The sequence below is a fragment of the Gorilla gorilla genome, chromosome 20, assembly GCF_029281585.2.
Source record: "Gorilla gorilla gorilla isolate KB3781 chromosome 20, NHGRI_mGorGor1-v2.1_pri, whole genome shotgun sequence".
NCBI lineage: Eukaryota > Metazoa > Chordata > Mammalia > Primates > Hominidae > Gorilla > Gorilla gorilla.
In genome coordinates, this window is record NC_073244.2 from 39708226 (window position 1) to 39734774 (window position 26549).

At 42.3% G+C, this 26549-nt stretch overlaps 1 long non-coding RNA gene across 3 annotated transcripts; it reads left to right on the forward strand.

Annotated features, from left to right (window-relative positions):
* The first annotated feature begins 19887 nt into the window (after nucleotides 1–19887).
* LOC109024121 (uncharacterized) lies at nucleotides 19888–25632 on the forward strand. 3 transcript variants are annotated; one of them, XR_002003566.4, is made up of 5 exons: nucleotides 19888–20114; nucleotides 20694–23808; nucleotides 24437–24604; nucleotides 24962–25028; nucleotides 25165–25632. It is a non-coding gene; the product is annotated as an uncharacterized lncRNA (long non-coding RNA). The 3 variants fall into 3 exon arrangements; XR_008674063.2 differs by having other exon boundaries at nucleotides 20694–24348; nucleotides 25165–25574; XR_008674064.2 differs by lacking the exon at nucleotides 20694–23808 and having other exon boundaries at nucleotides 19916–20114; nucleotides 25165–25574.
* Nucleotides 25633–26549: the final 917 nt, after the last annotated feature.

The following is a 26549-nucleotide window of genomic DNA, read 5'->3' on the forward strand; positions in this document are numbered from 1 at the left end:
GCAGCCAGGCATCTTCCTGTCTGACCCCAACACTGGGGTTCTAATCTCCCCTAAGCTCACACAGCACCTCCCCAACCACTTTTGCAGAGAGAACAAAAAGACAGATGTTGATTTACCCGGAGAGCATCTGTCACTAATAGTAACACGCGACTTTCACTGAGGGTTAACTGTATCCAGGTGTGGTTCTTATCTTCTTACAAGTATTAATGCATTTACAAATAAAGTGTGGGAGGCTTAGAAAGGTCAAGTGGCTTGTCTAAGCTCACAGAGCAAGTCAAAGCTGGAACCAGAATTCTGGGATTAGTCATGTGTTGCAAACAATTCTTTATTGCCTCAACAGACAAGGTGCACATTAATTTGAATTACTTGAGCTAAGCTGAATGACTTGATTCCTGTTCCTTACATTGATGTGGATGCCAAGCCTGTGCCTGACCATTGCCAGGAGCTTAAGGGCAGAGATAATGGAACAAAGAGAAGTGTATGGCAGCAGAGTACAGTGAACAAAATTTCCCACTTAGGTTAAACGGTGGCACAGTTGTGTTCTGCCGCATCTCGAGAAAAGTTACTTAGGCTCCCTGATCATCAGTTTTCTTATCTCTAAAATGGGCATAGTAGAAGTGTCTGTTCATGTCCTTCGCCCACTTTTTGATGGGGTTGTTTGTTTTTTTCTTGTAAATTTGTTTGAGTTCATTGTAGATTCTGGATATTAGCCCTTTGTCAGATGAGTAGGTTGCGAAAATTTTCTCCCATGTTGTAGGTTGCCTGTTCACTCTGATGGTAGTTTCTTTTGCTGTGCAGAAGCTCTTTAGTTTAATTAGATCCCATTTGTCAATTTTGGCTTTTGTTGCCATTGCTTTTGGTGTTTTGGACATGAAGTCCTTGCCCACGCCTATGTCCTGAATGGTAATGCCTAGGTTTTCTTCTAGGGTTTTTATGGTTTTAGGTCTAACGTTTAAATCTTTAATCCATCTTGAATTGATTTTTGTATAAGGTGTAAGGAAGGGATCCAGTTTCAGCTTTCTACATATGGCTAGCCAGTTTTCCCAGCACCATTTATTAAATAGGGAATCCTTTCCCCATTGTTTGTTTTTCTCAGGTTTGTCAAAGATCAGATAGTTGTAGGTATGCGGCGTTATTTCTGAGGGCTCTGTTCTGTTCCATGAACAGACATTTCTCAAAAGAAGACATTTATGCAGCCAAAAAACACATGAAAAAATGCTCATCATCACTGGCCATCAGAGAAATGCAAATCAAAACCACTATGAGATATCATCTCACACCAGTTAGAATGGCAATCATTAAAAAGTCAGGAAACAACAGGTGCTGGAGAGGATGTGGAGAAATAGGAACACTTTTACACTGTTGGTGGGACTGTAAACTAGTTCAACCATTGTGGAAGTCAGTGTGGCGATTCCTCAGGGATCTAGAACTAGAAATACCATTTGACCCAGCCATCCCATTACTGGGTATATACCCAAAGGACTATAAATCATGCTGCTATAAAGACACATGCACACGTATGTTTATTGCGGCATTATTCACAATAGCAAAGACTTGGAACCAACCCAAATGTCCAACAATGATAGACTGGATTAAGAAAATGTGGCACATATACACCATGGAATACTATGCAGCCATAAAAAATGATGAGTTCATGTCCTTTGTAGGGACATGGATGAAATTGGAAACCATCATTCTCAGTAAACTATCGCAAGAACAAAAAACCAAACACCGCATATTCTGACTCATAGGTGGGAACTGAACAATGAGATCACATGGACACAGGAAGGGGAATATCACACTCTGGGGACTGTTGTGGGGTGGGGGGAGGGGGGAGGGATAGCATTGGGAGATATACCACCAGCATGGCACATGTATACATATGTAACTAACCTGCACAATGTGCACATGTACCCTAAAACTTAAAGTATAATAAAAAAAAAAAAAATAAAAATAAAATAAAATAAAATAAAATAAAATGGGCATAGTAGGATTAACCTCTTAGGGTTCCCAGGGATCTTGGGTTAGTCTGCACACATTTCCAGGAACATGCCAGGCACCTGGGGAGCAGCACAGCTCCTTCACAGGGTCTTCCATCATCATGAACAGATGTTAGTAATCATGACTGACACAGATGCTGCCTAAGGGATGATGATGGTGGTGATGGTGATGATGAAGGTGTGGTTATGCTGCTGCTGTGACGATGGGATGACAGCCAGGATGCAGAAGAAAGAACATGGCTCTGCCATGTCAGGACCACTTAGGTCAGGGGTTCCGAACTACGAGTGATTTCACCCACAGGGGATGTTTGGCAATGCCTGGAGACACTTTTAGTTGTTCACACTGTTGAGGGAGGTGCTATTGGAATACAGTGGGTGGGGGCCAGGGACCTTGTTAACCACCCTGCAATGCATAGGAAAGCCCCCGCAAGAAAGAATGATCCAGCCAAAATGTCTGTGGGGCCCAGGTCAAAAAGCCCTGGTCTAGGAGGACGGGAAATCTGAACACTGGAGGTGAGTGACGAAGCTTCCAGGAGCCTTGTTGACCACTTAACATGCCTCTTTCAGCTACTGCTTTGAACTGTACAGGAATCTGCACCTAAAAGGAAGAGGGCAGAGTGCCCAACAGTTGGGAAGACTATAGTGAAGCCATTCCATGGGACCTCCTCCCTCTACTTGCAGGGTGGCCTGGTGCAGCTGCGTCTCCAGCCCCTCCAAGTCCACGTGGAAACTGTCCCCTGGTTTTCTGGATGTACAAGAAGGCGTCTGCTGGAGCAGTCTTGCTCTCCCAGGCCTCTCACGCTGTCATGGGTGCACAGAAGCAGTGGGGGAGGGGGAGGGCGGGAGGGGGAGGGCACGGGAGGGGGAGAGCCACCCATAAATGAAAGAACAGTGGAGCATCGATCAGCGCTTTTTCGCAGCGGGGGAGCTGCTTCGCTGAGCCCCAGCACCGTCAGACAGACCCTTGATTAAACATACGCAGCTGCACGGATGGATGGCCCTGCTCAGCTCCCATCAGCAACTCTGCCAGAAAGGAAGAGGCACCACGGAAGTTGTGAAGGGGCCCAGGGCTGGCGGCTGGGTATCTGGAGGGCTGGCACCCTCTTCCTTCCACCAGAGCTGGCTCCAAATTCTAGACTCAAAGCAGAAAGTTTATTCTATGTTTGTCCAGGAGATGGGGCAGGTTGGAGATGAGAGCAAGGGGAAGGCGCTATTCCCTGGGAACGCCCTGTTGTTTTCCTCTCTGGGAGGCCTTGGGTGCAGGTTCCAGACACTGCCCTGGTTCTTGTTATAGGGACATGGTGAGTCCTCACCAAATTCCAAATGCCTCCACAGAGAGGGAGCCTCCGTGTGGTAATGAAGCCTGCTCTGTTCATTTTGTCATTTGGAATTCTCTTGGATGGCCTGTGAGTTTTCTATTATAGAATCAAAACCACATTTTCTGAAAACATGAGAGGCTGTGGTCTATTCTGCCTGAGACCCCCATGTAATGCCAGAGGAGCCACAACTCACAGGCCCTGCATCACCTGCTGCTGTGTGCGGATGAGGAAGTCTGTCTTCCTGGAGGGGGTTCTTATGAGCACAAACAGTGATGAACGACGTTAAATGCATGATGAAAAACTAAGCCACCACAGAAAGCCGGCTGCTCACCCCACAGAGGCACAGAAAGCTGGCTGCTCACCCCAGAGGCACAGAAAGCTGGCTGCTCACCCCACAGAGGGAGAGCACTTTGTGGACAAGACCTGATTTCTTCCTCCCTTCCTTCCTTTCTTTCTTTCTTTTTTTCCTTCTCTCTCTCCTTTCTTTCTTTTTCTTTCTTTCTTTCTTTCTTTCTTTCTTTCTTTCTTTCTTTCTTTCTTTCTCTTTCTTTCTTCCTTTCTCTTTCTTCCTTCCTTCTTTTTCTTTCTTTCTCTCTTTCTTTCCTTCTTTCTTTCTTTCAGCAAAATCTCACTATCACTCAGGCTAGAGTGCAGTGGTGGGATCACAGCTCACTGCAACCTCAACCTCCTAGGCTCAAGCAGTTCTGCCTCAGCCTTCTGAGCAGCTGGGAGTACAGGTGCACAACACCACACAAAGTTTATTTTTTAAAGTGTTTGGTAGAGACAGGGTCTTGCTGTGCTGTCCAATCTGGTCTTGATCTCCTGGCCTCAAGCAATGATCCCACCTTGGTCTCCAAAAGTGTTGGGATTACAGGTGTGACCACCATGCCTGGCCAAGACCTGCTTCTTAATCATTGCTGGAGTCGTAGAGCCTCACACTGTGCCATCCATGGTACCATAGAGAGAAAGGAAAGCACTTATAAATGTGTACATTACCACCCCCGCTGCCTCCCAGGGAGGTGAGTCCCTCCTCAGGCGCCCTCTGCTGAGTGGGTGATGGGTACGGAGATGGCGGGGAAGGGAATCCCTCATCAGGGCCTCTGCTGAATAGGTGATGGGTATGGAGATGTGGGGGAGGGGAATCCCTCATCAGGGGCCCTCTGCTGAGTGGGTGATGGCTATGGAGATGGCGGGGAGGTGAATCCCTCATCAGGGCCCCCTGCTGAGGGGGTGATGAGTATGGAGATGCAGGAGAGGAGGAGTTGGTACAGAGCTGAATTTTCCAACACACAACAGAAAAATAAATGAAAAGTAAGGCAGTGGCTAATACAGGGTTGGGGTGGGGCCAGGGGAAATTGAGTGGCTGGCAGACGGGTAGCAGGAAAGGGGAATGACGGGGGCTGCAATGTTACAGGGCAGGTTCTGAAGTTGTCTGACAGGTGGTGAGTGATAGAGACCTTTTCTTGGGTCTCCCAGTGAAAACTTTGGTAAACATGTGACTGCCACTTTTTTAAAAGGAGCTTGCATTTGGGGGCTGCAAGGTTGCCGCAAGGTTAGACCCGAGGGTGCCCATGGGAGACATGCCACAGCAAGGCTGCATGGGAAGAGGGCACTTGCTTCTTCCCACAGCTGCGCTGGTGCACTGCAGCCCCTGACTCAGGTCCACAGTCTGACACTGCCAGGTTCAAGGTTGGACTTTACCCCTGGCCCAGATCTCCCACGGGCTATTTATTCCTATCTCCTTTGAAATTCAGCAACGTATTATACCACCTTGAAGAAGATGGGGCAGAGTGGAGGGGAGGCTAGAGGGACAGTCCCAAGTAGAGTCCTAAATCTACATCAGATTTTCCTTTTAACCAAAACCTACTTGGTATTCAGCAGAAATTTTGAGTCTAGTGTTTGACATAATTTAATAGTATGCGTTAATGACTATAATTTTCCCCTGTAGTCGAGATACTAAGAAAATGAGAAGTGCTTTATCTACACCACACACAACAGTAACCAGGACAGACTTGGAAATGACAGTGAAGAACAAAGTCTGTGAGGGTCAATGGCTTGTGTGGAACTTCAGAGACACGCAGCACTCCACGCAGAAAGCACATTCCACTCCAGATATAAGAGGGTGGGAGGCTCACTGATATTTGTTATGTTCTTTTACACTGACCACATTGCCGGGTGGTGGGTAATGCTGTTCCCATTGTGCTGATACCAAAGCTGAGGCCAGAGGGGTTAAGAGATAGTCTATGTCCAGGAATAAAATTCAGATGTTGTAAGTTCAATTTATTTTATTTTATTTTTTATAGACAGACTCTTGCTCTGTTGCCTAGGCAGGAGTGCAGTGGTGCAATCACAGCTCACTGCAGCCTCAAACTCCTGGCCTCAAGCAATTCTCTTGCTAAGCCTCCTGAGTAGCTAGGACTACAGGCATGCACCACCACACCTAGTTATTTTTTTCATTTGTTGCGGAAACAGGGTCTTGCTATGTTGACCAGGCTGATCTCGAACATCTGACCTCAAGCAGTCCTTCCACCTCAGCCTCCTGAAACACTGGGATTACAGGCCAGACCCACCATGCCAGGCTATGAAGTTCTGTTTTAAGTTTCGAGATGTGGGGATTTCTTTTTTAAAGCACGAGTACTACCTGAACTAAAACGGGTGATTTTGCAACTTGCTACGGATTATGGAAATAGTTGGCATCTATATTGGTGAGGTTCCCACTAAAACTCAAACAGAAGGAATGCCATTTTGGAGAACAAATCTCAACTTTAACCTTCTTTCATCCGTGGGTAAGCCCTGCTTTTAAAAAATATATAAATAATCATAATTTATTTAGGGTAAGAATACATATTACCTATCAGAAAATATTTCCTTCTGTATGTTAGCTTACCCAGGCAAATGAAAACTTCTAAACTACACCTGTGTGTGTGTGTTTGTGGGGGGGGGGGGGCGGTCCCACTTTCTAATGTACAAGACTCTGAGGCCTGGATTGTTTATTGTCATAAATTGAGTTACTTCTTCTTTTGGAAAAAATGTAAATGTTGTGATTACAGTCTTCTTTAACTTTCATGTGTTTGACTTGCATTAATTATATATTGGTAGAATTAAATGTTTCACAGTCTGAATTTGGACTTTTGCGCATCAGTTGACAAGTGTTAGTAGCTTTCTCAGGTGCAGCAATGCCCGCCTCCTAAAGGTCCAGCTCAGTAAGCCAGTGTTTGTGCCACTATTTATGTGTTTGTTATTTTATGCTTCAAAAAATAAATTAGAACAGAAAAATGAAGCTGCTGATACTAGTAACAAAGATGTTGGTCCCATCACTGTAATATAATTAAGGCCGAGATGGAATTGATCAATGAGCTGCATGCGTAAGTCTCCATCTCAATAGACTGTCAGATGGTTGCATTATAAAGGAAAAGAACTAGATTCAATGAAATGTGTTCAATATTGTGCCTGAAAGGCACAATGTGTTCAGATATTTTAAGCTAGTTTTCAGTCTCTGGCAACAGAGCACATCCACCCAGCTGCCACCACAGCTAAAAGTATAATACTATTTGTTTTGAAATGTCTTTTATGCATGCTTTCAAGAACACATTATATACAAAATAAGTGTTTCTAATGTGCTTCACTCTTCCTGTGGCCTCCCAGAGGCCAAAAGCCACATTTGTAGCCCAGTTTTCATGACTGTAGAGGCCCTGAGGCCCTGAATGTCATCTCTTCCCCACTGCTCACTCCTTTAACTGGTGTTATACCTCAACTCTACTGAACATTTCCTTTGGCCCAAATGTTTTAGAACTCCACTGTCTTGGTTCAGTATAAATTTGTGATCTTGTCAAATCCTCTTGTTGTGTAGTGAGGTGGGGAACAGGTGAAGGCATGGGAAGATGCTGAGCATGCATCAGGTGCTGTGTGAGTGACCGTGAATGCTGGGAGGACGCTCCTGCCCATTCTGCCATAATGGCAGAGGTGGACAAGCAGACATGGGTGTGCAGTGAGACCACGTCTACAGCACAGGTGTGCACAAGGTGCCTGGAGACCTGCGAGAAGGATGTGTAAACCAGCAGCTAGCCAAGTGCTCCTAGGTAGCAAAACTCAAAGTATCCCTTCAGCATGGAATATCATCTATCTAAGAAGTAAAAATTTTCAGTTGAGTTTAGTGTCTGGTTCAGCTGACAGAGCGAGCACATATTTATTTCCTGCAGTGGACTGAATGTGCCATTCCAAAATTCATATGTTGAAATCCCAAACCCCCACATGATGGCAGTAGGAGGAGGGGCCTTTGGAAGTTAATGAGATCATGAGGATGGCGCCTTCATGAATGGATTAGTGCCGTTATCAAAGGGACCCCAGAACACTCTCTTGCCTTCTTTCTATTATGTGAGGATCCAATGGTAGCTCAGCAGTCTGCGCCCTGGAAGAGGCCCTCACCAGAACTTGAGTGTGCTGGCTCCCTGCTCTCAGGTTTCTCGCCTCCAGAGCTGAGAGAAATGCATATTTGTTGTGTAAGCCACAGTAATTTATTATTTATGATTACCATTATTTATTTATTTATTTATTTTGAGTTCCCAAATGAGCTAAGACATTTTCTCTTTCTCTAAAAAACAGGAGTAAAGAGACAGAAAGGGAATGAATTTCCAAGAAGACCAGCGTAGAACGGAAAAATATCAGAGGAGGGAGAATTGTTAAGGATTTCCAGCATCTCAAGTGTGGATGCTGTCCTGAGCTGACCCAGGACAAGGCTCTGGAAAGGTAGGAGCTCTCTTTTGGGGGAAGAAGGGAAGAATCCCATTCCTGAATCAGCAGGTACAGACACTTGCAAGATAAGAGACACACACAGAAATGTTTACCTGAAGAACTGCCTGGTGGATGGCTAAGAAAGTGGCCCTGCCTAACACACACATACGGAGAGACGGAGTTTGCAGCAAGACAGTGAATTATCTGCTTCCCAGTGGTGGCAGGGCCCTGTGAGTAGAATCCTTACATGCCCTCTTCCATGGGCTTGTGGGATAAGAGCAGAGCAGCCTGCAGGCCTGTCCATCCCCAGCCTTGAGGTAAATCCCACCAGTGAACAAGATCCACCCATCCACCCAGAGCTCACTGTCAGCCTTGTGAGAGAATGGCCAGAAATAAAACAGAAACTCCTTTATTCACAAATCCCTAATTTATAAATACTTTGAAACAATGAAGAATTGCCAGCTGCTGTGGTAAACAGAGCACAGAAGAGAGGTGAGTAAAGGTTCTAGTTAGCACTCGCTGAGCACTTTGTGCCGGCACTTTTCTAAAGATTTTGCAAATGTTAACTGATGTGATTCTCACATCCATTCTCTGGGGTGGTTTTCTTTTTCTTTTTTCTTTTTTCTTTTTTGAGATGGAGTCTCGCTCTGTCGCCCAGGCTGGAGTGCAGTGGCGTGATCTCGGCTCACTGCAAGCTCCGCCTCCCGGATTCACGCCATTCTCCTGCCTCAGCCTCCTGAGTAGCTGGGACTACAGGAGCCCGCCACCACACCTGGCTAATTTTTTGTATTTTTTAGTACAGATGGGGTTTCACCGTGTTAGCCAGGATGGTCTCGATCTCCTGACCTCGTGATCCGCCCGCCTAGGCCTCCCAAAGTGCTGGGATTACAGAGGTGAGCCACCACGCCTGGCTTCTGGGGTGGTTTTCACAAAGGAGGAAACCAAAGCACAAAGCCTAGGTGGCTTGCTCTAGGTCAACAACAAGCGAATGCCAGAGCTGGGATGAGAACCCAGGTTCTCTGTCTGTCATGAACATACACTGCATGGCTCTGAAGAGAACAGAGAAAGTTAAAAGGAGATAATTTCTTATAGACTTTAAATAATTTTTCCAGAGAAATTCAAGAAAACATCACATCCATAGAAACAAAACAAAGCCAAGTTGCTATGTAAAAGAAACAACATGTAAATGAGAACAAATCATTGGAAATGAAAAATACGATGGCCAAAATAAAAATGCAATTAAAAAGTTGTAGAAGTCATCAAATCTTTCAAAGTATAGAGCAAAACACAAAGGAATACAAAAGAAAAATAAAATTTGAGGAGCACTGGCAAATTTATTGAGAGGGCAGTCGCCATCTAATAAATGTTCTAGAAAAAGAGAAGTGGGAAAAAATTAGGGAGGCTACTGCAGAAAAAGAATACTGTTTCTTAGAACTGAGGTTCTAAGAGTATCTGAGGTTTTAGATTTAAAATGTCCACTGATTTCTTGGTAGCATGAATACAAAATGACCTAGACATAAACCTATTCCCAGGAAATTTCAAAGCACCGAGTGTCAAGAGAAGCTTATTCACTTCCAGAAGTGAACCAGAAACTTCAGACTGGTACAGAAATATTTCACTGCCACTAGTAGGCATGAGAAGGCAGAGACATGATGTTGTGAAGAAAAATTATTTTGAGCTTGGGTATTTCCAGGCTTCCCTGTTCTTGCCATCCTGCTTTGTGCCCCGGTAGACCAGCAGCTATGTGTTACCTTGCCCTCTGGCTTTCAGTTGGGTTGTGAGGATGAGAGACAAAAGTAGAAGACTGAGAGGAGAAAGAGAATGAAGTCAAAGTATGTATCCCCTCCTTATGTTCCTGCCAGAGAGTTGCAGATTGGGTGCATCTCTCTACTCAAGACCACAGGTCAAACCAGGAAGCCCTCCCTGTTCATCTTCTCTCTCTTTGGGCTTGCAGTGGATCTGCCATGATCCGTTTGATTTTCCTAAACGTTACCCACATCTTGTAATACCCATATCTTTCCTTATCCAAATTTGCCCAATTACATTGTTAGGGGAACTATCTGAGACAGATAAACTCTGATAGAGAGTGTGGAATTTCAAATCTAGAAATTCATACTTTCTAAACTATTAATAGAGTAAGAAATAGAGATACATGTATATTACCTATGGTCATGAAAATAACTAAAATGATAACTAAATATAAAATTATAATGTCAAGAAAATGTATAAGGAAGACATGAGAGGGAACTAGAGTAGTGTAAAGAGATAAGTTATTTGTCTCCCAAATTCAAGTGAGGAAAGAAAAGAAGTTTTATAGGAGGAATGCAAGCCCTTTCAAATGATCAGGCCTAGAGAGACATGAAAATGAGACAGCAATCACATCCTACTCCTGCCTTTAAGCTATGTATTCACCTATTGAAACAGCTTGCTATTGTCACAGATAGCTATGAATTAAACTAATAATGCTTCACCAGACACTGTATTCCACACCCCCACAGTGTAAAGAATGTATAGCTGATCAGTGATCAGTTTTATTCCTGCAAACCAATAAGAATTCCTCACAGAACCTTCCACCAACGCTCTCTCTGTCTCCCGTTCTCTCTCTCTTTTTTTTCCTTTAAAAGCCTGCCTGTAACAAAGGCCAAATAAAGCTCATGTCCAAGGTTACTTGGACCTGAACCTCCTGGGCAGCTGTCCTTATCTTAGCATGTGAGCTAAAGACTCACAAGGCTCACAACTTTGGAAAGGAGATCTTTATTTCTCATGAAGGGCTGCAACCTGCAGGCTGGCCATCCCACAGGCTGGGAAGTGTAGCCTCCAGCCAAAGCCCAAAGCAAGCACGTTGAGGGAGGTGTGGAGGGAACAGGAATTTAGGCTCAACAGGCTGGCTAAACGTAAGTATTTAACAAGCTATAGGAGACATCATGAATATCTGTGAAAGGAGAAACAAGCACATGTGCAACTCAGCTTCATGCTTCTTCATGGGTCACATGTTTTAAAAAATGGTGATGTTGGCATGATCTAAGGGTGGATATCTGGGCCTTCAGATATCCAAAAGGTGACAGAGAGAAGGACACAAAAACTCTCATTAAGCATCCTCCACAAGTTGGCCAAAACTAGTCCAGAGATGGTCAGTTTTTAGGCAGGGAAGCATCGTGAAACTGCCGAGCTGTTGGGTCAAATGTGTCTATGTCAAATGAATCCAGTTGTGGCCTCAGATGACTTGCTAAAGGTGATTAAAAAATGAGTTGTCTGTTTCTTGCTTTCTAGAGCTGGTTTCTGTTTACTCCTTAGGAAGGAATTCTGGTTAAAGGTTAATGAGGAAGGGACTTACTGAGGCGTGTCTGACCTCCCAACCCATCATGGCCAGGAACTCAGTTTTTAAGGTTTATCTGGGATTCTCCTGGCCAACAGGGGAATCCATTTAGTCCACTGAGGGACTTAGGATTTTTATTTCTCAGTCTCAAGTAAACTGTTTAAATCTCATTTTGCATTTCATTCTCTTCTTTTTAGGTGGGCAAAAGAGAAAAAGTAGGAGAATTCCTAGAATTTATATTTAGAGTAAGTGAGCGGCAGTGTCAATGCTAAAAAATTATATGGTTATCCTAAAAAGTTTCTTTCTGTAAAGCTGTGGCTGAGTTGGTAATAAATTATTAACCACTGGAAATGACAAGATGTGTAAAACCACCCTCTATTTTTTAAATATTTGGCTATTCCACTCCTCCCATAAGCTTCCTTTGTCCCAAGATTAATTATTCTAAAATGGTTGGGCCATTTCTCCAGAATACAGAATATGTTAGCTGTCGTTATTGCAGACTTGTGAAATGGTAGCGTTTGAATCTCTTGTCTGAGCACGGCTGTGAGAGGTATTCAGAGGATGCTGTGGGCAGGTAATGTTTTGGTTTCAGGAGCAAGAGCAAAAATCCTGAAGGCTTTCACACCTCAGTGCATCCCAAGGCACCCCTATTGAGTATTGTATAGAGGATCTCAAAAGATAATAGCCACCTGAGGAAGGAAAGCAGCTCATAGCAGACTGAGCTGTGTGAGGTCTGCGAAATTTATCAGGCCCAGAGAGGCATGAGCTTTGGACTTCAGTCCTTCCCCTGCATCCATTCCCAGGGGCAATTATTTTAAGACATTTTTGTTCCTGAGTAGCCGCCCAGCCCATTACCTTCATGTTCCTGTAATATATGAAACAAAGAACAATGAATAGCCAATTAATAACATATTATTTCAATGTAAACTCTAGAAACTATCTCTTTTTTTCCTTAAAAACTCACTTGTAACTGCTACAATGAGAGTGTATATTCAGGACAACTTGAATCTATGTTCCCAGGTGGCCATCTTCAAGCTCAGATAAACTCTATACTTAATCATAATTTCCGAATCTCATTGTTTAAGGTTGGTACACCACAATGGCCTAGCATCCTCCTGTTCCATGAGAGCAATAGACACCATTCAAAGCGCTATTCCTCTCCACTCTCTAGACTCTCTTTGTACCAGCAATGTTAACTGTTGAGCAATTCTTTGGTAATTAAACAATCATTGCAGCATTATTAGCTCCACACTCTGGATGACATCTTTAAGCCTCTCTCATGTGTTAAGCATGTCTAATGTGTTTTTCCACTTTTGGATAACTTAAGAGACCAAAATATACCACCTCAAAATATGCCTCTTTGGCATAAGCGTTATTTTGAGCCAACTATTTTTGAGAAACAGCAGACACCGGAGAAACAGAGTAGAAGTTACTCTTTTGCAAGGAAGACTTACTTCTATAATGAAAATCTTCTTTTGTAAGGATACCTTCCTTTCAGTACCAGGAAGGAAAGGATGGCTAAATCACAAAAGACTCATCTATGGAGAAAGCACCAATTTAAATCTGCATAACATGGAGAAAGCACCAATTTAAATCTGCATAACAAACCTCACCCTTTTCTATCATGCTTTCCCTGGTCACTTCCCCAGGACTGGCCTCCCCCACAGTCTTCTTTCTTTGTTTTAGATGAAGATGGTATTTAAGCCTAAATTCTAAGCCATTTCTTTTATATTTCCCCTTTTTTCCTGAGTATCTCCCATGCACACCTAAAGAATACATGTCAATAAACTTCTGTTTGTTTTGTCCTTTTTTTGTTTGTTTGTTTTACAGGGGATCCTAGCTAAATAGAAGAGTAGAGGAAAAATGACTGTTTCAACCCTTACCGTAATCAACTTTATTGTGATAAAGATTCACATATTTTGCAATATATCTTATCTTTATAGAAATTAAAAAATCCAATCACAGAATCAAAACTTCAGAAATATAGCCAAATATAAGTGGAAATTTAGTATACAATAAATTCAACATCTCAAATTAGTGGAGAAAAATAGAATTATTAAAAAGCAGTATTGGAAAAACCGTATACCTATATGGAACAAGATAAAATTAGGTCTATTCATTACATTCAATACCAAAAAATTCTAAATATATCAGATATTTAAATGTAAAAAAAAGCAACAAAATAATTTTTAAAACTTCAGTGAACTTTTCTATTATCTAGGAGTAAAGAAATATTTTCCTAACATAAAATTTTAAAACGTAAGAGAAATGTTTAGTAAATTTAAATAAATAAAATATTTAAGATCTTAGTATGATCGTGTCAGAGGCATTTGAACCAGTGTGACTCTATCTTGAGTAGGGGCTGGGTAAAATAAGGCTGAGACCTACTGGGCTGCATTTCCAGGAGGCTAGGCATTCTTAGTAACCGGATGAGATAGGAGGTCAGCACAAGATATAGGTCACAAAGACCTTGCTGATAAAACACATTGCAGTAAAGAAGCCAGCCAAATTCTACCAAAACCAAGATGGCAATGAAAGTGAGCTCTGGTCATCCTCACTGCTCATTATACACTAATTATAATTCATTAGCAGTCTAAGGGACACTCCCACCAGTGCCATGACAGTTTACAAATGCCATGGCAGTATCAGGAAGCTACCCTATATTGTCTAAAATGGGAAGGAGCCCTCAGTTCCAGGAGTTGCCCACCCCTTTTCTGGAAAACTCATGAATAATCTACCCCTTTTTAGCATATAATCAAAAAATAACTGTAAGTATCCTTAGTCCAGCAGCCCAAACTGCTGCTCTGCCTATGGAGTAGCCATTCTTTATTCCTTTACTTCCTTAATAAACTTGCTTTCACTTTACTCTGTGGATTCACCTTGAATTCTTTATTGCTTGAGATCCAAGAACCCTCTTTTGGGGTCTGGATCGGGACCCCTTTCTGGTAGCAATAGAAAAAATAAGCAAATAGTCAAATGGCAAAACAGGATAAAATATTTGCAATGTATATTTCAGGCAATGAGTGAATATACCTACTACATAAAGGACTTTTTTAAATGTTGGGGTGGGGAACTAATTACTTTATAATAGCCTAGAATTATGAACACACATTCCACAGGAACATAAACACAAATATCTCCTTAAAATATTTTGAAAGGTTAAACTTAACTCGTAACTTGGAAATGCATATTAAAAGTGTACTGAGTTTTGTGTCATCAGACAAAAAAAAAAATCTAAAAATTTGATGACATATTTGGTTGGTGACTCTATGAGAAATGGACCCTCTGATAAATTGGCAGTGTAAGTGCAACATGGTACAACCCAGGAAAGGAAAATTTGGCAATATATAGTATAACCATGTATGTAGTTATCCTTTGACCCAGCCATCCCACTTCTAAAGACCTTGCCCAAAGATGTACTGGGAAAGAAAAAAAAAAAAAACATGAAGAGCCATGTTAAAAGGCTATTCACTGCAGCACTATTAGAAATAGCAAAAACCCAGATGCGCACCAGTAGGGAGTCGGTTGTACAGAGTACAGTGCACAACACAATTGAGTACCATGCAGCTGTGAAAAGGAATGAGGGATCTCTTCATACACTATATGCAGTGACCACCAGGATATTGTCAAGAGAGTCTTAAAAAGGAGAGTCATGTGCTAGTATGCTGTCATGTACTAAAACAGAAAAATACAAAAACTAAAAAGGGGTGATATCTATATATTCATCACCCCTTTTAATATATAGATATAGATATAGATCAATGTATGTATATATATATACACACACACATAGATAATGCATGTGTGATTTCCTTATATTAAAAAAGGAAAGATAAAAATGGTTACTGTATCTGCCAACTATATCTACAATAGTGCTATGTGACAAACTACCCTAAACTCACTAGCTTAAAAGAATAGCCAGTTACTCCCAAGTTCCCAGGCTGTGGGTCACACTGGGTTTGTCTTCTTTCTTTGAGATGTGAGTCTAGGGTCCGCAGGAGAAGCTTTGCTTTAGGCTGTGGGTCTTCAAGGCAGCAGGTGGAGCTCTGCTTAGGTGTCTCACTTGGGGACCCAGCTGAAAGACAGGGCTACCAGAAATGAAACTGCCTTTGCAAAGATGATGACAGTGAGAAAAGTCTAGCATGGCTGACTCCATCTTGCTTCCAGCCTCACAGGTTGGCTGTCTTTGCTCATTCCTGCAGAGGCCAAGCTAACCACAGGAGGAATTTAGTTTATAGTTTAACTTTGAAGGAAGGATAATAATAGTCTCTCCCTAAAACTGATTCCCCCTTGTTTAGGGGCTGAAACCACCTTTGTAAGACTAACAAAAGGCCACAAGATTATGGGAGAAGCCTGAATTCTGCTAGGATATAGTTGTAGTTTCTATAATTCTTTATTGCTCAGGAGTCATGTGGCCAGAGGTCACTAGATTTGTAACTTCCCCAGTTGCTCCTACAATACCACTATTATAGAACCTAAGATTGGTCTCTTGATATATTTTTTAGACTTTTGCATTCTGGCAACAGACTGACCCCACCTGGACTTGTGACTCATCACTCAACCAGTCCTATGGCCCCTACCCAGAGGCAGACACAGCACATGAGGACTGTTTTCCACACACCTATGATTTCATCACCAACCAGTCAGGGACACCCATTCCCTAGCCCCTGCCCAATAAACTATCTTTGAGAAACCCTAACCTCTGAGCCTTCAGAAAGACTGATTTAAGTAGCAACTTCAGTTCTCCCATGTGGTCAACCTCGTGTTAATTACACTCTTTACTGCAACTTCACAGTCTCATTGGACTAGTTTTGTCTGTGCAGTAGACAGGAAGAACTCATCGGGCAATTACAGAAACACAGTCTTCCTCATGGCAGAAGCAGCTCCTGGAAGGGTTAATAGAAGCATGACACACTAAGGGTTGGGTTTAGAACACACGCAGTCACTTCTGCCTGCATTCCACTGGCAAAATCAAGTCATCGGGCCTGGCTCAACATTAGCACGGTAGGGAGTACAGTTCTTTCATGAAGGTAGGGTAGGGGAAAGGGGTGAATATTTGTAAAATGATAATATAATGTAATATAAATAGATATAAGGAAGGTAGAAGATTGAAAGCAAAATCAATGTTCTTAATTGTAAATTCAATGATTGACATAATCCAGGGGTGGTAAACTGTGACCTGCAGGCTAATTCCATCCCAGGTCTCTTTTTGTACTGCACATGAGCTAAGAAGAGGTTTTACATTTTTTAAAGGCTTTGTGGAAAAGGAGGAAGAGGAGAAGAAACAGAGACTATCTGTGGTTCACAAGGCCTAAAATATTAACTGTCTGACTCTTTACAAGAAACTATTTGATGACTCCTGGCATAACCATGCACAGAGGAAATATTCTAAATGCTTTTGAACACAATAATTTGATTGCATATTCCCAGTGGAATCTACTTTCTGATAAAAAGAACTTTAAAAAAGAATATTAAACTGTTCTCCATCATATTTTTGGTATTAGCAATGGTATTGTTATGAGAGTATCATATATGTAATATAGAATTAAGCAAATGATTAACCATGTGGTTTTTGTTGGAAATTTGCATTTTTAACATTGGGGAAAATACAGATATAAGATCAATAAGGTAAAGTAAAACCATGTAGTCTTGAATTTGAGTTAAGAGTAGCAGTGTGACCTCATTTTATATTTTATCTTAACATTTTTTTTTCCTGGGTCCTTGAAAACAATGACAAAGCAAGTATCCTAAACCAATAGAAAGGTAGCCCATGTTCCTGGTTTGGAAGACTCAATTGTGGTTAACATGCCGTTTCTCCCCAAATTTATCCAAAATTCGATCAGTCCAATTCTAGCATCAGGAATTTGCAGAAATTGACAAGCAGATTCTAAAATTGATATGAAAATGCCAAGTACCTGAAATATTCATAATCATTTTTTTAAAAAAGAAACATTTAGAGGATTGACATCTGATTTGAAGACATATATAATATGTATTGATATAAAGCTGCATTAATCAAGAAAGATAGTATTTGTGTAAAAGATAAAACAAATAAATCTATGGAACAGAATAAACTATCCAGAAATAGATCCACATATGAATGATCCAATGATATTCAACAAGGATGCTAAGGTTATTCAATGGAGAAAAGACAGTCTTAACAGCAATTGCTGCCAGAAGAACTACATATCCATATAAAAAAAATTAATCTTTCCTTTACACCATATAAAAGATAACTCAATGCATCATAGACATTAATTTAAAAACTAAAACTATAAACTTCTGAAAGAAAGCCTAGGGAAAAAATCTTTGCAACCTTGGAGTCCGAAAGTTTTTTTTGATAGGAAACAAAATGTATACGTTTCAAAAATCTGCTTTTTGAAAGACACCTGTGATATTGGTCTTCAACCCGGTTTTCTGACATACAACTCTTTTTGAAGATTAGAATCTCCAAAATGATGTCTTTTGTATGCTAATGAGTTGACTGGTAGCTGGGGGACCCTAGGTAGCTTCAGAATGGGGGCAGTTATCAGAAAGACCAAGGCAGGGTTCCAGGGTCAGGACTTTTAGCCACACCTCACAACCACTGGGAAGAGAAGAGATGCTGAGAGTTAAGTTCATTACCAACAGCCGATGATTTAGTTAATCATGTCTATGTAATGAGGCTTCCATTAAAACCCAAAAGAACAAGGTTTGGAGAGCTTCTGGATAGCGGAACATGTGGAGGTTCCTGGAGGGCAGTGCGCCCAGGGAGAAAGTGGAAGCTCCACGCCTCTTCCCCACTACCTCGCCCTATGCATCTCTTTCTCTTTATTCTTTGCAATATCTTTTATAATAAACTGATAAACATAAGTGTTTCCCTGAGTTCTGTGAGACACTCTAGCAAATTAATTAAACCCAGAAAGGGGGTTGTGGGAGCCCTGATTTATATAGCTAGTCATTCAGAAGTTCTGAAGGCCCGAACTTGCAACTGGTGACTGAAGGGTGCAGTGGTCCCCCTCACAGGCTCAGTGACTGAGCTCTTAACCCGTGAGATCTAAACTGTCTCTAGGTAAACAGTGTTGAATGGGAGGAGGCCCAGCTCCTGTCCACTGCAGGCTTGATTACTTGCTCACTGGTGGGGAGAAATTCCCACATGTTTGGTCACAGAAGTCTTCTGTGTTGATTATTGTGTGGAATGACAGCAGAGGAGAAACAGCTTGAGTTTTTCCACCTTCAACACCATGAAGAAAATTAAAAGGAAAGACCCAGTTCAGGAGAAAATATTCTTTAAATGTTCGTTTGATAAGGAACTTGCCTTAAGAATATATGAAGAACTCTTAAAACTCAATTAAAAAAAAACTTTGATTTAACTTTGATTTTTTTTTTTTTTTTGAGATGAGGTCTTGCTCCATCACCTAGGCTGGAGTGCAGTGGTGCGATCTCATGATCTCAGCTCACTGAAACCTCTGCCTCCTGGGTTCAAGCAATTCTCCTCCTTCAGCCTCCTAAGTAGCTGGGACTACAGGCACGTGCCACCACGCCTGGCTAATTTTTGTGCTTTTAGTAGAGACAGGGTTTTGCCATGTTGCCTGGGCTGGTCTCAAACTCCTGTGCTCAGGTGATCCACCTGCCACAGCCTCTCATAGTGCTGGGATTATAGGTGTGAGCCACCGTGCCCAGCCAAACTCTAATTTTTTTTAATGAGCAATGGATTTGAATAGATACTTTACTAAGTAATGTAATAAACGGCAAGTAAGCACATTAAAAAACCTACAATCAGATGATCTTCAATGGGTGAACAGATTATTAGCACATGATGGTACATCCATACCATGAAATCCTACTCACCAATAACAAGAAATGAATTATTGACAAATGCAGTAACTTGGATGAATCTCCAGGTAATTCTGCTAAGTGAGAAAAGCCAATCCCTAAAGGTCATAGACTATATAATTCCTTTTGTTCCATATTCGTAAAATGACAAAATTATAGAAATGGAGAACAGATTGGTGGTTGCCAGGGATTGGGGACTGGTGGGCAGGAGTCAGGGAAGTGTGGCTATGAAAGGGCAGCAGGAGGGAGCCTTGTGTTGATGGACGTGTTTGGAATCTTGGCTGTGCTAATGTCAGCTTCCTGGCTGTGTATTGTACTATGGCTTTGTAATGTGGTACCATGGGGTGTAAGCAGGGTAAGGGGTGCACAGGACCTTTCTGTATTTATTTTCTAAAACTTCATGTGAATCTACAATTATCTTGAAATTAAAATTTTAATTTAAAAAAGCCTTGCACATAAAGGGGAAAACCAAAGCATGTGTAATGCCTTCCCTATATGCACACTTTCTCAGTGGAACCACAAAACTGATAAGGGAAAGTTCCGTTTTATGAGCATATTCCAGCTGACAAATGAAGAAGGTGCGATGAGACTGGACTATCCCCATTTGTAACCTTCTGTGAGGTGAGAGATTATGATGTAATCATTGATGGCTGTTAACATCACACAATAAGGCCTTATGAAACTCACACAGCACCACCTCTAAAGCAGTCTTGTCACAAAATATTAAACCTGGACCTGATCAAGCATCTGGACTGGCTTATGGATATAGAGAAAATGTAGGGGATAGATGAGCACGGGAAATGTCTCCGTGGGGCAAATTTCACAAAATTCAGATTGTTGGACACTCTCTAGGACAAAAGGTCTAGATTCTTCAAAAACAACAACATCGAAAAAAAAAAAAACTGCCAGAAAGAAAAAATACAGAGGAAGAAGGTAAATTAAAAGAAACATAAGAGTTATACCCATCAATTACAATGAGTGGGTCTGTTTTGGCCCCAGGTTCAAACAAACTGTGTAAAAATTTTAAGAGCAGCCATATGACAATTGGGAAAATGTGAACACTGACTCCACGTTTGATGTTATTAAGGAATTATTAATATTTTAGGTGTAAAAAATTGTATTGTGGGTATAACTTTTTAAAATCAGGTATTTGTACCTCATTTGTACATTTGTATGTTTGTACATTGTACATTTTGTATAATTGTACAAAAACATTTGTATAGATACATACTGAAATATTTGTAGATCAAATTATAAAAATCTGAATTGGCCATTCATCCATAATTGTTGAAGCTGGGTGATTAGTACATGGGGGGGGGTCACTATACTATTCTCTCTACTTTTGCACATATTTGAAATCTGTAGTAAAATTTTTATTTTAGGAAACATAAACAAAGTAATTTAATATTCCCCATATTGGCCTCTGCAAAAATAATATCTCCTATAACTTGGGGAGCTTGGAGCTTTTTATGCATGGCATAAAAATGACAATGTACATCCCTCTCCCCGCAGGACACAGAACACATTTATGAGTCTTTTCACCCTCATTTCGTTGAAGATTTTATTGGCCGAAGAACCCTCTGTAGGCACAAAATTCATTCTCACAAGCAGAGAGATGCATTATGCTCCATTTATTGCTCATCCTAAATTATAAACATTTCCAGTGAATGTAAAGGAAGATATGATTGAAAAGGACTCTGTGAAGACAGGATGTTTCTGTACAGTCCTTGTATCTGCTCACCTATTCCAAACTTTCCAGAGATTTTACCAGAGGTTTAAGACATTCTCCTGAGGGTTTGCTGTAGAGGGATTTTTCTTAACTAAGGAGTGCAAGTAGCAAGCAATAGCCCACCCAGTTGGAGACAAAAAAGAAGGGTGTCAGTGTTCCCAGTGTTAAAAAACAAAAAAAAAAAATCACCCTAGACACCTCTGAGAATTATACAAGAGGATGTACACAGCCCCGCTTTATTTGAGTTCAAAAGGAAGGTGGGTTTTGAAAGAAGAACAAGGAGAGTAGATCTCTCTGGATCTTCTGATGCTCACAGCAAAGAGCTCAAGGTATCTGAGTCAACTCTTGAGGCTTCTTTGAACAGAGGGATGAAGAGAGAATATGGCAAGCTTGCCAACAGATCCCAGAAGTTTTAAGAGAAAAGAACAGATTGCTCTTTGCAAAACAAACCGAGCTGGGTGCATGGAGCCCCAGTAGACAGAAAGTGAAGAAAACATCAACGTTCTGAAATTTTAGATAGGTGCACCATCCCTTATGGATACCGATCTGTGCTCCCCATAAACTTCTGTGCCCAGGGTCAACTGGCCAGGGACAACTGGCTCACCAGGAGGCCTATATATCCTCTTCTTCAGGCCCTAATTACAGCTCTATGCAATAGGGATTCTGCCATCTAACAGCCAAGGAGGTGGTTCAGTTTCTGCACATGGTTTTTTCTGCTGGGTCCCTTGAGGTCCATGGTAACTTCTTCCTCATTCTCTACAGGCAGATCACACTTTGTAATAAGATCAGAGGCAGAGAACTTTGACCAGATCACACTTTATAATAAGATCAGAGGCAGAGAACTCTGACCAGATCACACTTTATAATAAGATCAGAGGCAGAGAACTTTGACAACTACCTCCTTGCCCTCTGGCCCTGGGGTCAGGGCTACTCAAACAACACCTGCTGTCCCAAACCCGGAGAAGTGTAGATTTTGGCACTGGTAGAGGAATAACAGCTATTGTTGACACTTGATCTTGTGGGCCTGGAATTTCCACTGTGTTTTCACAACTTGGAGCCTATTGCTGCCACCTCTGTCAGGGAAGATAAATGGGCATGAATAATAGACAGACGAGTTTCCCAAAAGCCCAGACAGGCTGCAGGGAACACGTAATGAGCAGACAGTGTGGTTCATGCCGGGGAGCCCAGGTTTATCCAGGCCTCATCCTCACTCCCTTTCTCTACTGATAATTGGACCCAACAGGACCATTCCGAATCATTTTTCTCTCTTCAGTTATTCTTCAGTTCTACTCAAAGGGTCAGTTTAGGGCATAATTAAAGTCAATTACTTTCTGAAAGGCCATCAGGACAACCGTTAGAGAAAATGATAGCAGCCCCGCATTTGCTGTAGGAATTATTAGCTTGTCAGCCTCCAGGCTTATGGAGACAAAGGATCAAAAAGTTAGAGAGATCCAGGTGTTCACCTATTTGTTCACTTATTCTTTTATTGTGAGTGCGCATGTGTGTGGGTGGGTGTGACATTTATTATGAACCAGAGGGCAGGAGCCAGCGACACAGTGGTGCAGAGAATAATCATATTCCCTGCCTTCCTGGGGTCATACAGCTTGGTGGAGGACACAGATGTGAATTCAGTAATCGCTCCAATAAATATTCTCCTACAGAGGAAGAAAGATGATACGATGTGATGGACAACAGAGACTTATATGGTGGGGTCTGGGCTGGTCTTTCTGAAGCTAAGACTGGCAGGATGAGCAGGAGTTTGCCAGACAAAGAGGAGTGGAGTTGTTTTCCAAACACATCTCAGCACAAAGTGTTGTCTTTGCTGGGAGCTGAAAAAAGATACTGTGGGCAGAGACCATTAGGTGAGACGCTGGATATGAGATACAACCTCAACAGGTGGAAGAAGATTGTGAGAGATGAAGAGAGGAATATAGTACAGCAGAGAGGACACAGAAGCTGACGTCAGGGTGTCTCAGTTTGAAACCAGTGGCCACCCTGTTCCTCTCCCATGTGGTCCCATCATGGGCCTCTAGGGTCTGGGATAAGAGGTTAATGAATATCTCATACCCTAAGCAGGGGTGGTCCCTGCACTTTAGCAAAAAGTTAAGGAACTAGGGAAAAGAGATGGAAATAATAAAGAGATGGGACAAAGACTTTGAAGACCAAAGCCCTTGGGCTATTCTCTTTTTTAGATTTTTTATTTAAATTTTCATTTATTTTTATCAAGATAGGGTCTCACTATGTTGCCCAGGTTGGTCTCAAACTTCTGGCCTAAAGCAATCCTCCCACCTTGGCCTCCCAATGTGCTGGGATTACAATGTGTGCCACCACGTCCAGCCTCCTGGGATATTTCTCAACGAAACGTTGGATGCCAAGATTGGTTTTGTGCCACATGCCAATTTCACAGAAGCCAGTCTATGAGCCACCAGCTCTACTCAGCAATTACAGCTTCTGGAACTTTGGCTAAATTCCTGTAGATGCACCACTGCTTGTGGCCTGACTCTTTGCCACCCAAGTGCGCTCAGCCTCCCCTGGGGAGTCTGCCAGGCTTGCATGGCTCCCACTGCACTTGCTGTGCTGGGACCGAAAACAGTTTTTGTGCCCCTAGCTTAACTCCACTGGATTCATAGAGGCTTTGGCCTCCTCAGTGGCTGTCCTGGGACAGGGAGGCTGGTTAGCACAATTAACACAACCTGGTCATGCAAGGCATTGATGGTCCGTAACATGAACTTTGACCAGTAGGAGACAGAGAATGGAAAAAAGCCAGCAGATAAATCATCTGGCCTTCCTCCACTATGACGGACTGTTCTGAGCCACAGTATTTCACATGTCTTCCTGGAGATATCCCACATGACTTGAGCAACCAGCTGGAGCTCTGGAGAAACTGTGGCCATCCTGGTAACATACGACCTTGTATTTGCTTTCTCTCCTTCCTGCTTTATTTCCCTATGTCCCTTACTTTGGTTGTTGGGATTGCACCTCCCAATAAAGCATTAGCATGTCCGCTCTGCTTGGGGCTCTGTTTCCTGGTTTAAGACTCTGACTCTTGAATGCTAAGGCAGTATATTGAGAAGGAGTTCAGGCTGGACTCATACCTGGTGAACAAGAGTGCTGTGGTGCATGAGTGAGTTCTTCCAAAGGTGTGAGAAAAGATACTCAGTACCTGTCACCCCTGAACTATTCTTCTATGGCAAATGTGTGCTTAAAGTCAGCAGTCCCCTAAACATACTTGAGATCACAGATGAAGCAAAATCTGACTATCTCCCAACATAGAAAAGCACAATAGGAAAGAAATATTTGGTGGTGAGAAGATTATAGCTATAAGCAAATTAGGCAATCCATCTATGAGACCCAGCATGCAGTATGGTAGAAGTTGAAAACAAAAACATGGATAAAATTGCTTAATGGATTATAATAATATGCATGACTGTGTGCCAGGTAGTGTACTAAGACTTTCTTGTTTCATCCCTTTGCTTATTATAACAGTACTATAAGACACGCACTCTTACAAACCCTTATTTTACAGAGGAAGAAACAGGCCCAGAGAAGTTGGGTAACTCATCAAAGGTCACAGAGCTAAGACTGGCAGAGTAAGGCTTAGAGCCCAGGAAGTCTGGTTTCGAATTTCATGCTTCTAACCTGAGCACTGTACTGCTTGGTGGAGTTCTCTGCTAGTCCTACCTTTCAGGCAGAGGTGAGCATTGCTGAGATTACATGCCTGTTCCTGGGGGCTAATACCAGGAGGGAGATTAGACTGTTCTGTCTAATCTGTAGTTTGTCTCTTCCATGAGTCTTGGGATCAGAACCCTGAATCAGAGAGAGATGGACACTGGCCTAGGCAGATGTGATGGTCTGAATGTGTTTCCCACAAAGCATGTCTTAGAAACGTAATCCCCAACTCAACAGTGTCAGGAGGTGGGGCTTAATGGGAGGAGTCTAGGTCATGGGGGCTCCACACTCTTGAATGGATTAATGTCCATTATAAAAGGACCTGAGGCTGTGAGTTCCATCTCTTGCTTTTTCTCTTTCGCCCTCTTGCCTTCTGCCACAGGTGATGCAGCGAGAAAGCTGCCACCAGATGCAGCCCCTTGATCTTGGACTGCCCAGCCTCTAGAACTGTGAGCCAATTAAATTTTTCCTTTGTAAATTACCTAGTCTTTGGTATCCTGTTATAGCAGCATAAACAGGCTAAGATAGTAAGACAGTAGGGAAATAAGCTCCAGATGTACCTGAAGTCTCTTGTTCTTATTTTAGGAGTTGAAGAGCAATTCCCTCCAGTTTCCATTAGAAATGCTTCTTCTTCCATATCAAATATTGTGAGATAGCCTGAAACACCTCTCAACACTTCATGACCCTTCTCCAAAATTCAACAGATATGATTTCCACAGACTTTACTCACGGGGGCTCCAGTAGAAGAGGAAGAGGCCTGGGTTTAATTGAAGGTGGCCTCAGGCGTCAGTGAGGAGCAGCCCCTTTGGAGACATATCCCCTACAAATGAAGCATCAGAATTATTATCCTAATATGTGGACATCCATGGTTCCTTCAGCACCATCGAAATGCAGAGACCATGGGGAGATGCAGGGAGAGGGCTCTGCACAGCACAGCCAACTTGCCGGGTTGAAGACAGACAACCTCCATGGAGCAGGGACTTCAATTAGTTAATTCCCCATCCCCACTGTCACTTACTAACATGGGATGCTGACTAAAAATTAGATTCTCTGCAAGAGGCTTAACTTATAATTTAAGAACTTTTGCTGTATAACCATTGCAAAAACAATTACATAAAGATTAATTAGCAAATTCCCGAAACAGTAGTAAACGGCAAAGTAGTTTAATTAAAACCATTATCTCCAAAATCTGACGTTAATAACAGTTGTAGCTCAGGGAGAAATAAGAGGCACACTGGCATAGAGTGGGGTAAAGGGAGGGTGTCCTTCGACACCAGCATTCAGTCGGCCCAAGTCTCCACGGCTGCTGTCCTGTTAATTACACTCCAGAACTCTGTGGCCACCGCGTCTTGAGAGGCCCTGGGCTCCTCCTATGAGCCTCTGCAGCTGTAGCCTTGACGAACTTGTCATTGCTGGCCTGCCTCCAACAAGAGGCCTTTAGCCCTCAGAAGAGAGGGAGGCAGCAGGGGGCACGAACAAGACTTTTAAGTGGGGAATTCATAAAATTTGGAATTGTCAGAAAACATCTGTAACCATGACTCTTGTCCTTCAGAAGACACTGATAAATTTAACCCAACCCAGACCCCTTAACACAAACTCTGAAGTAAAAGATTGGCAAAGGAAGCCCATGAGAATGAAATGTAACAATAGCAACCATGTAGTTAGCACACACACCGTACGATCTCACACGTTCACAAGATCCTCATGAAGCCACACGGCCTTCATTCTGTTATTATTTACTTATTTATTTATGAGACAGGGTCCCGCTCTGTTGCCCCCGTTGGAGTCAGTGGCACAAGGCAGTGTGCAGTGCTCAGTGCAGCCTCTAACTCCTGGCTCAAGTGATCCTCCTACCTCAGAGTCCTGAGGGGCTGGGACTACAAGCACACACCACTAAGCTCAGCTAATTTTTTTCTTTTTTAATTTTTTGTAGAGATAGGGTCTGACTACATTGCCCAGGCTGGTCTCAA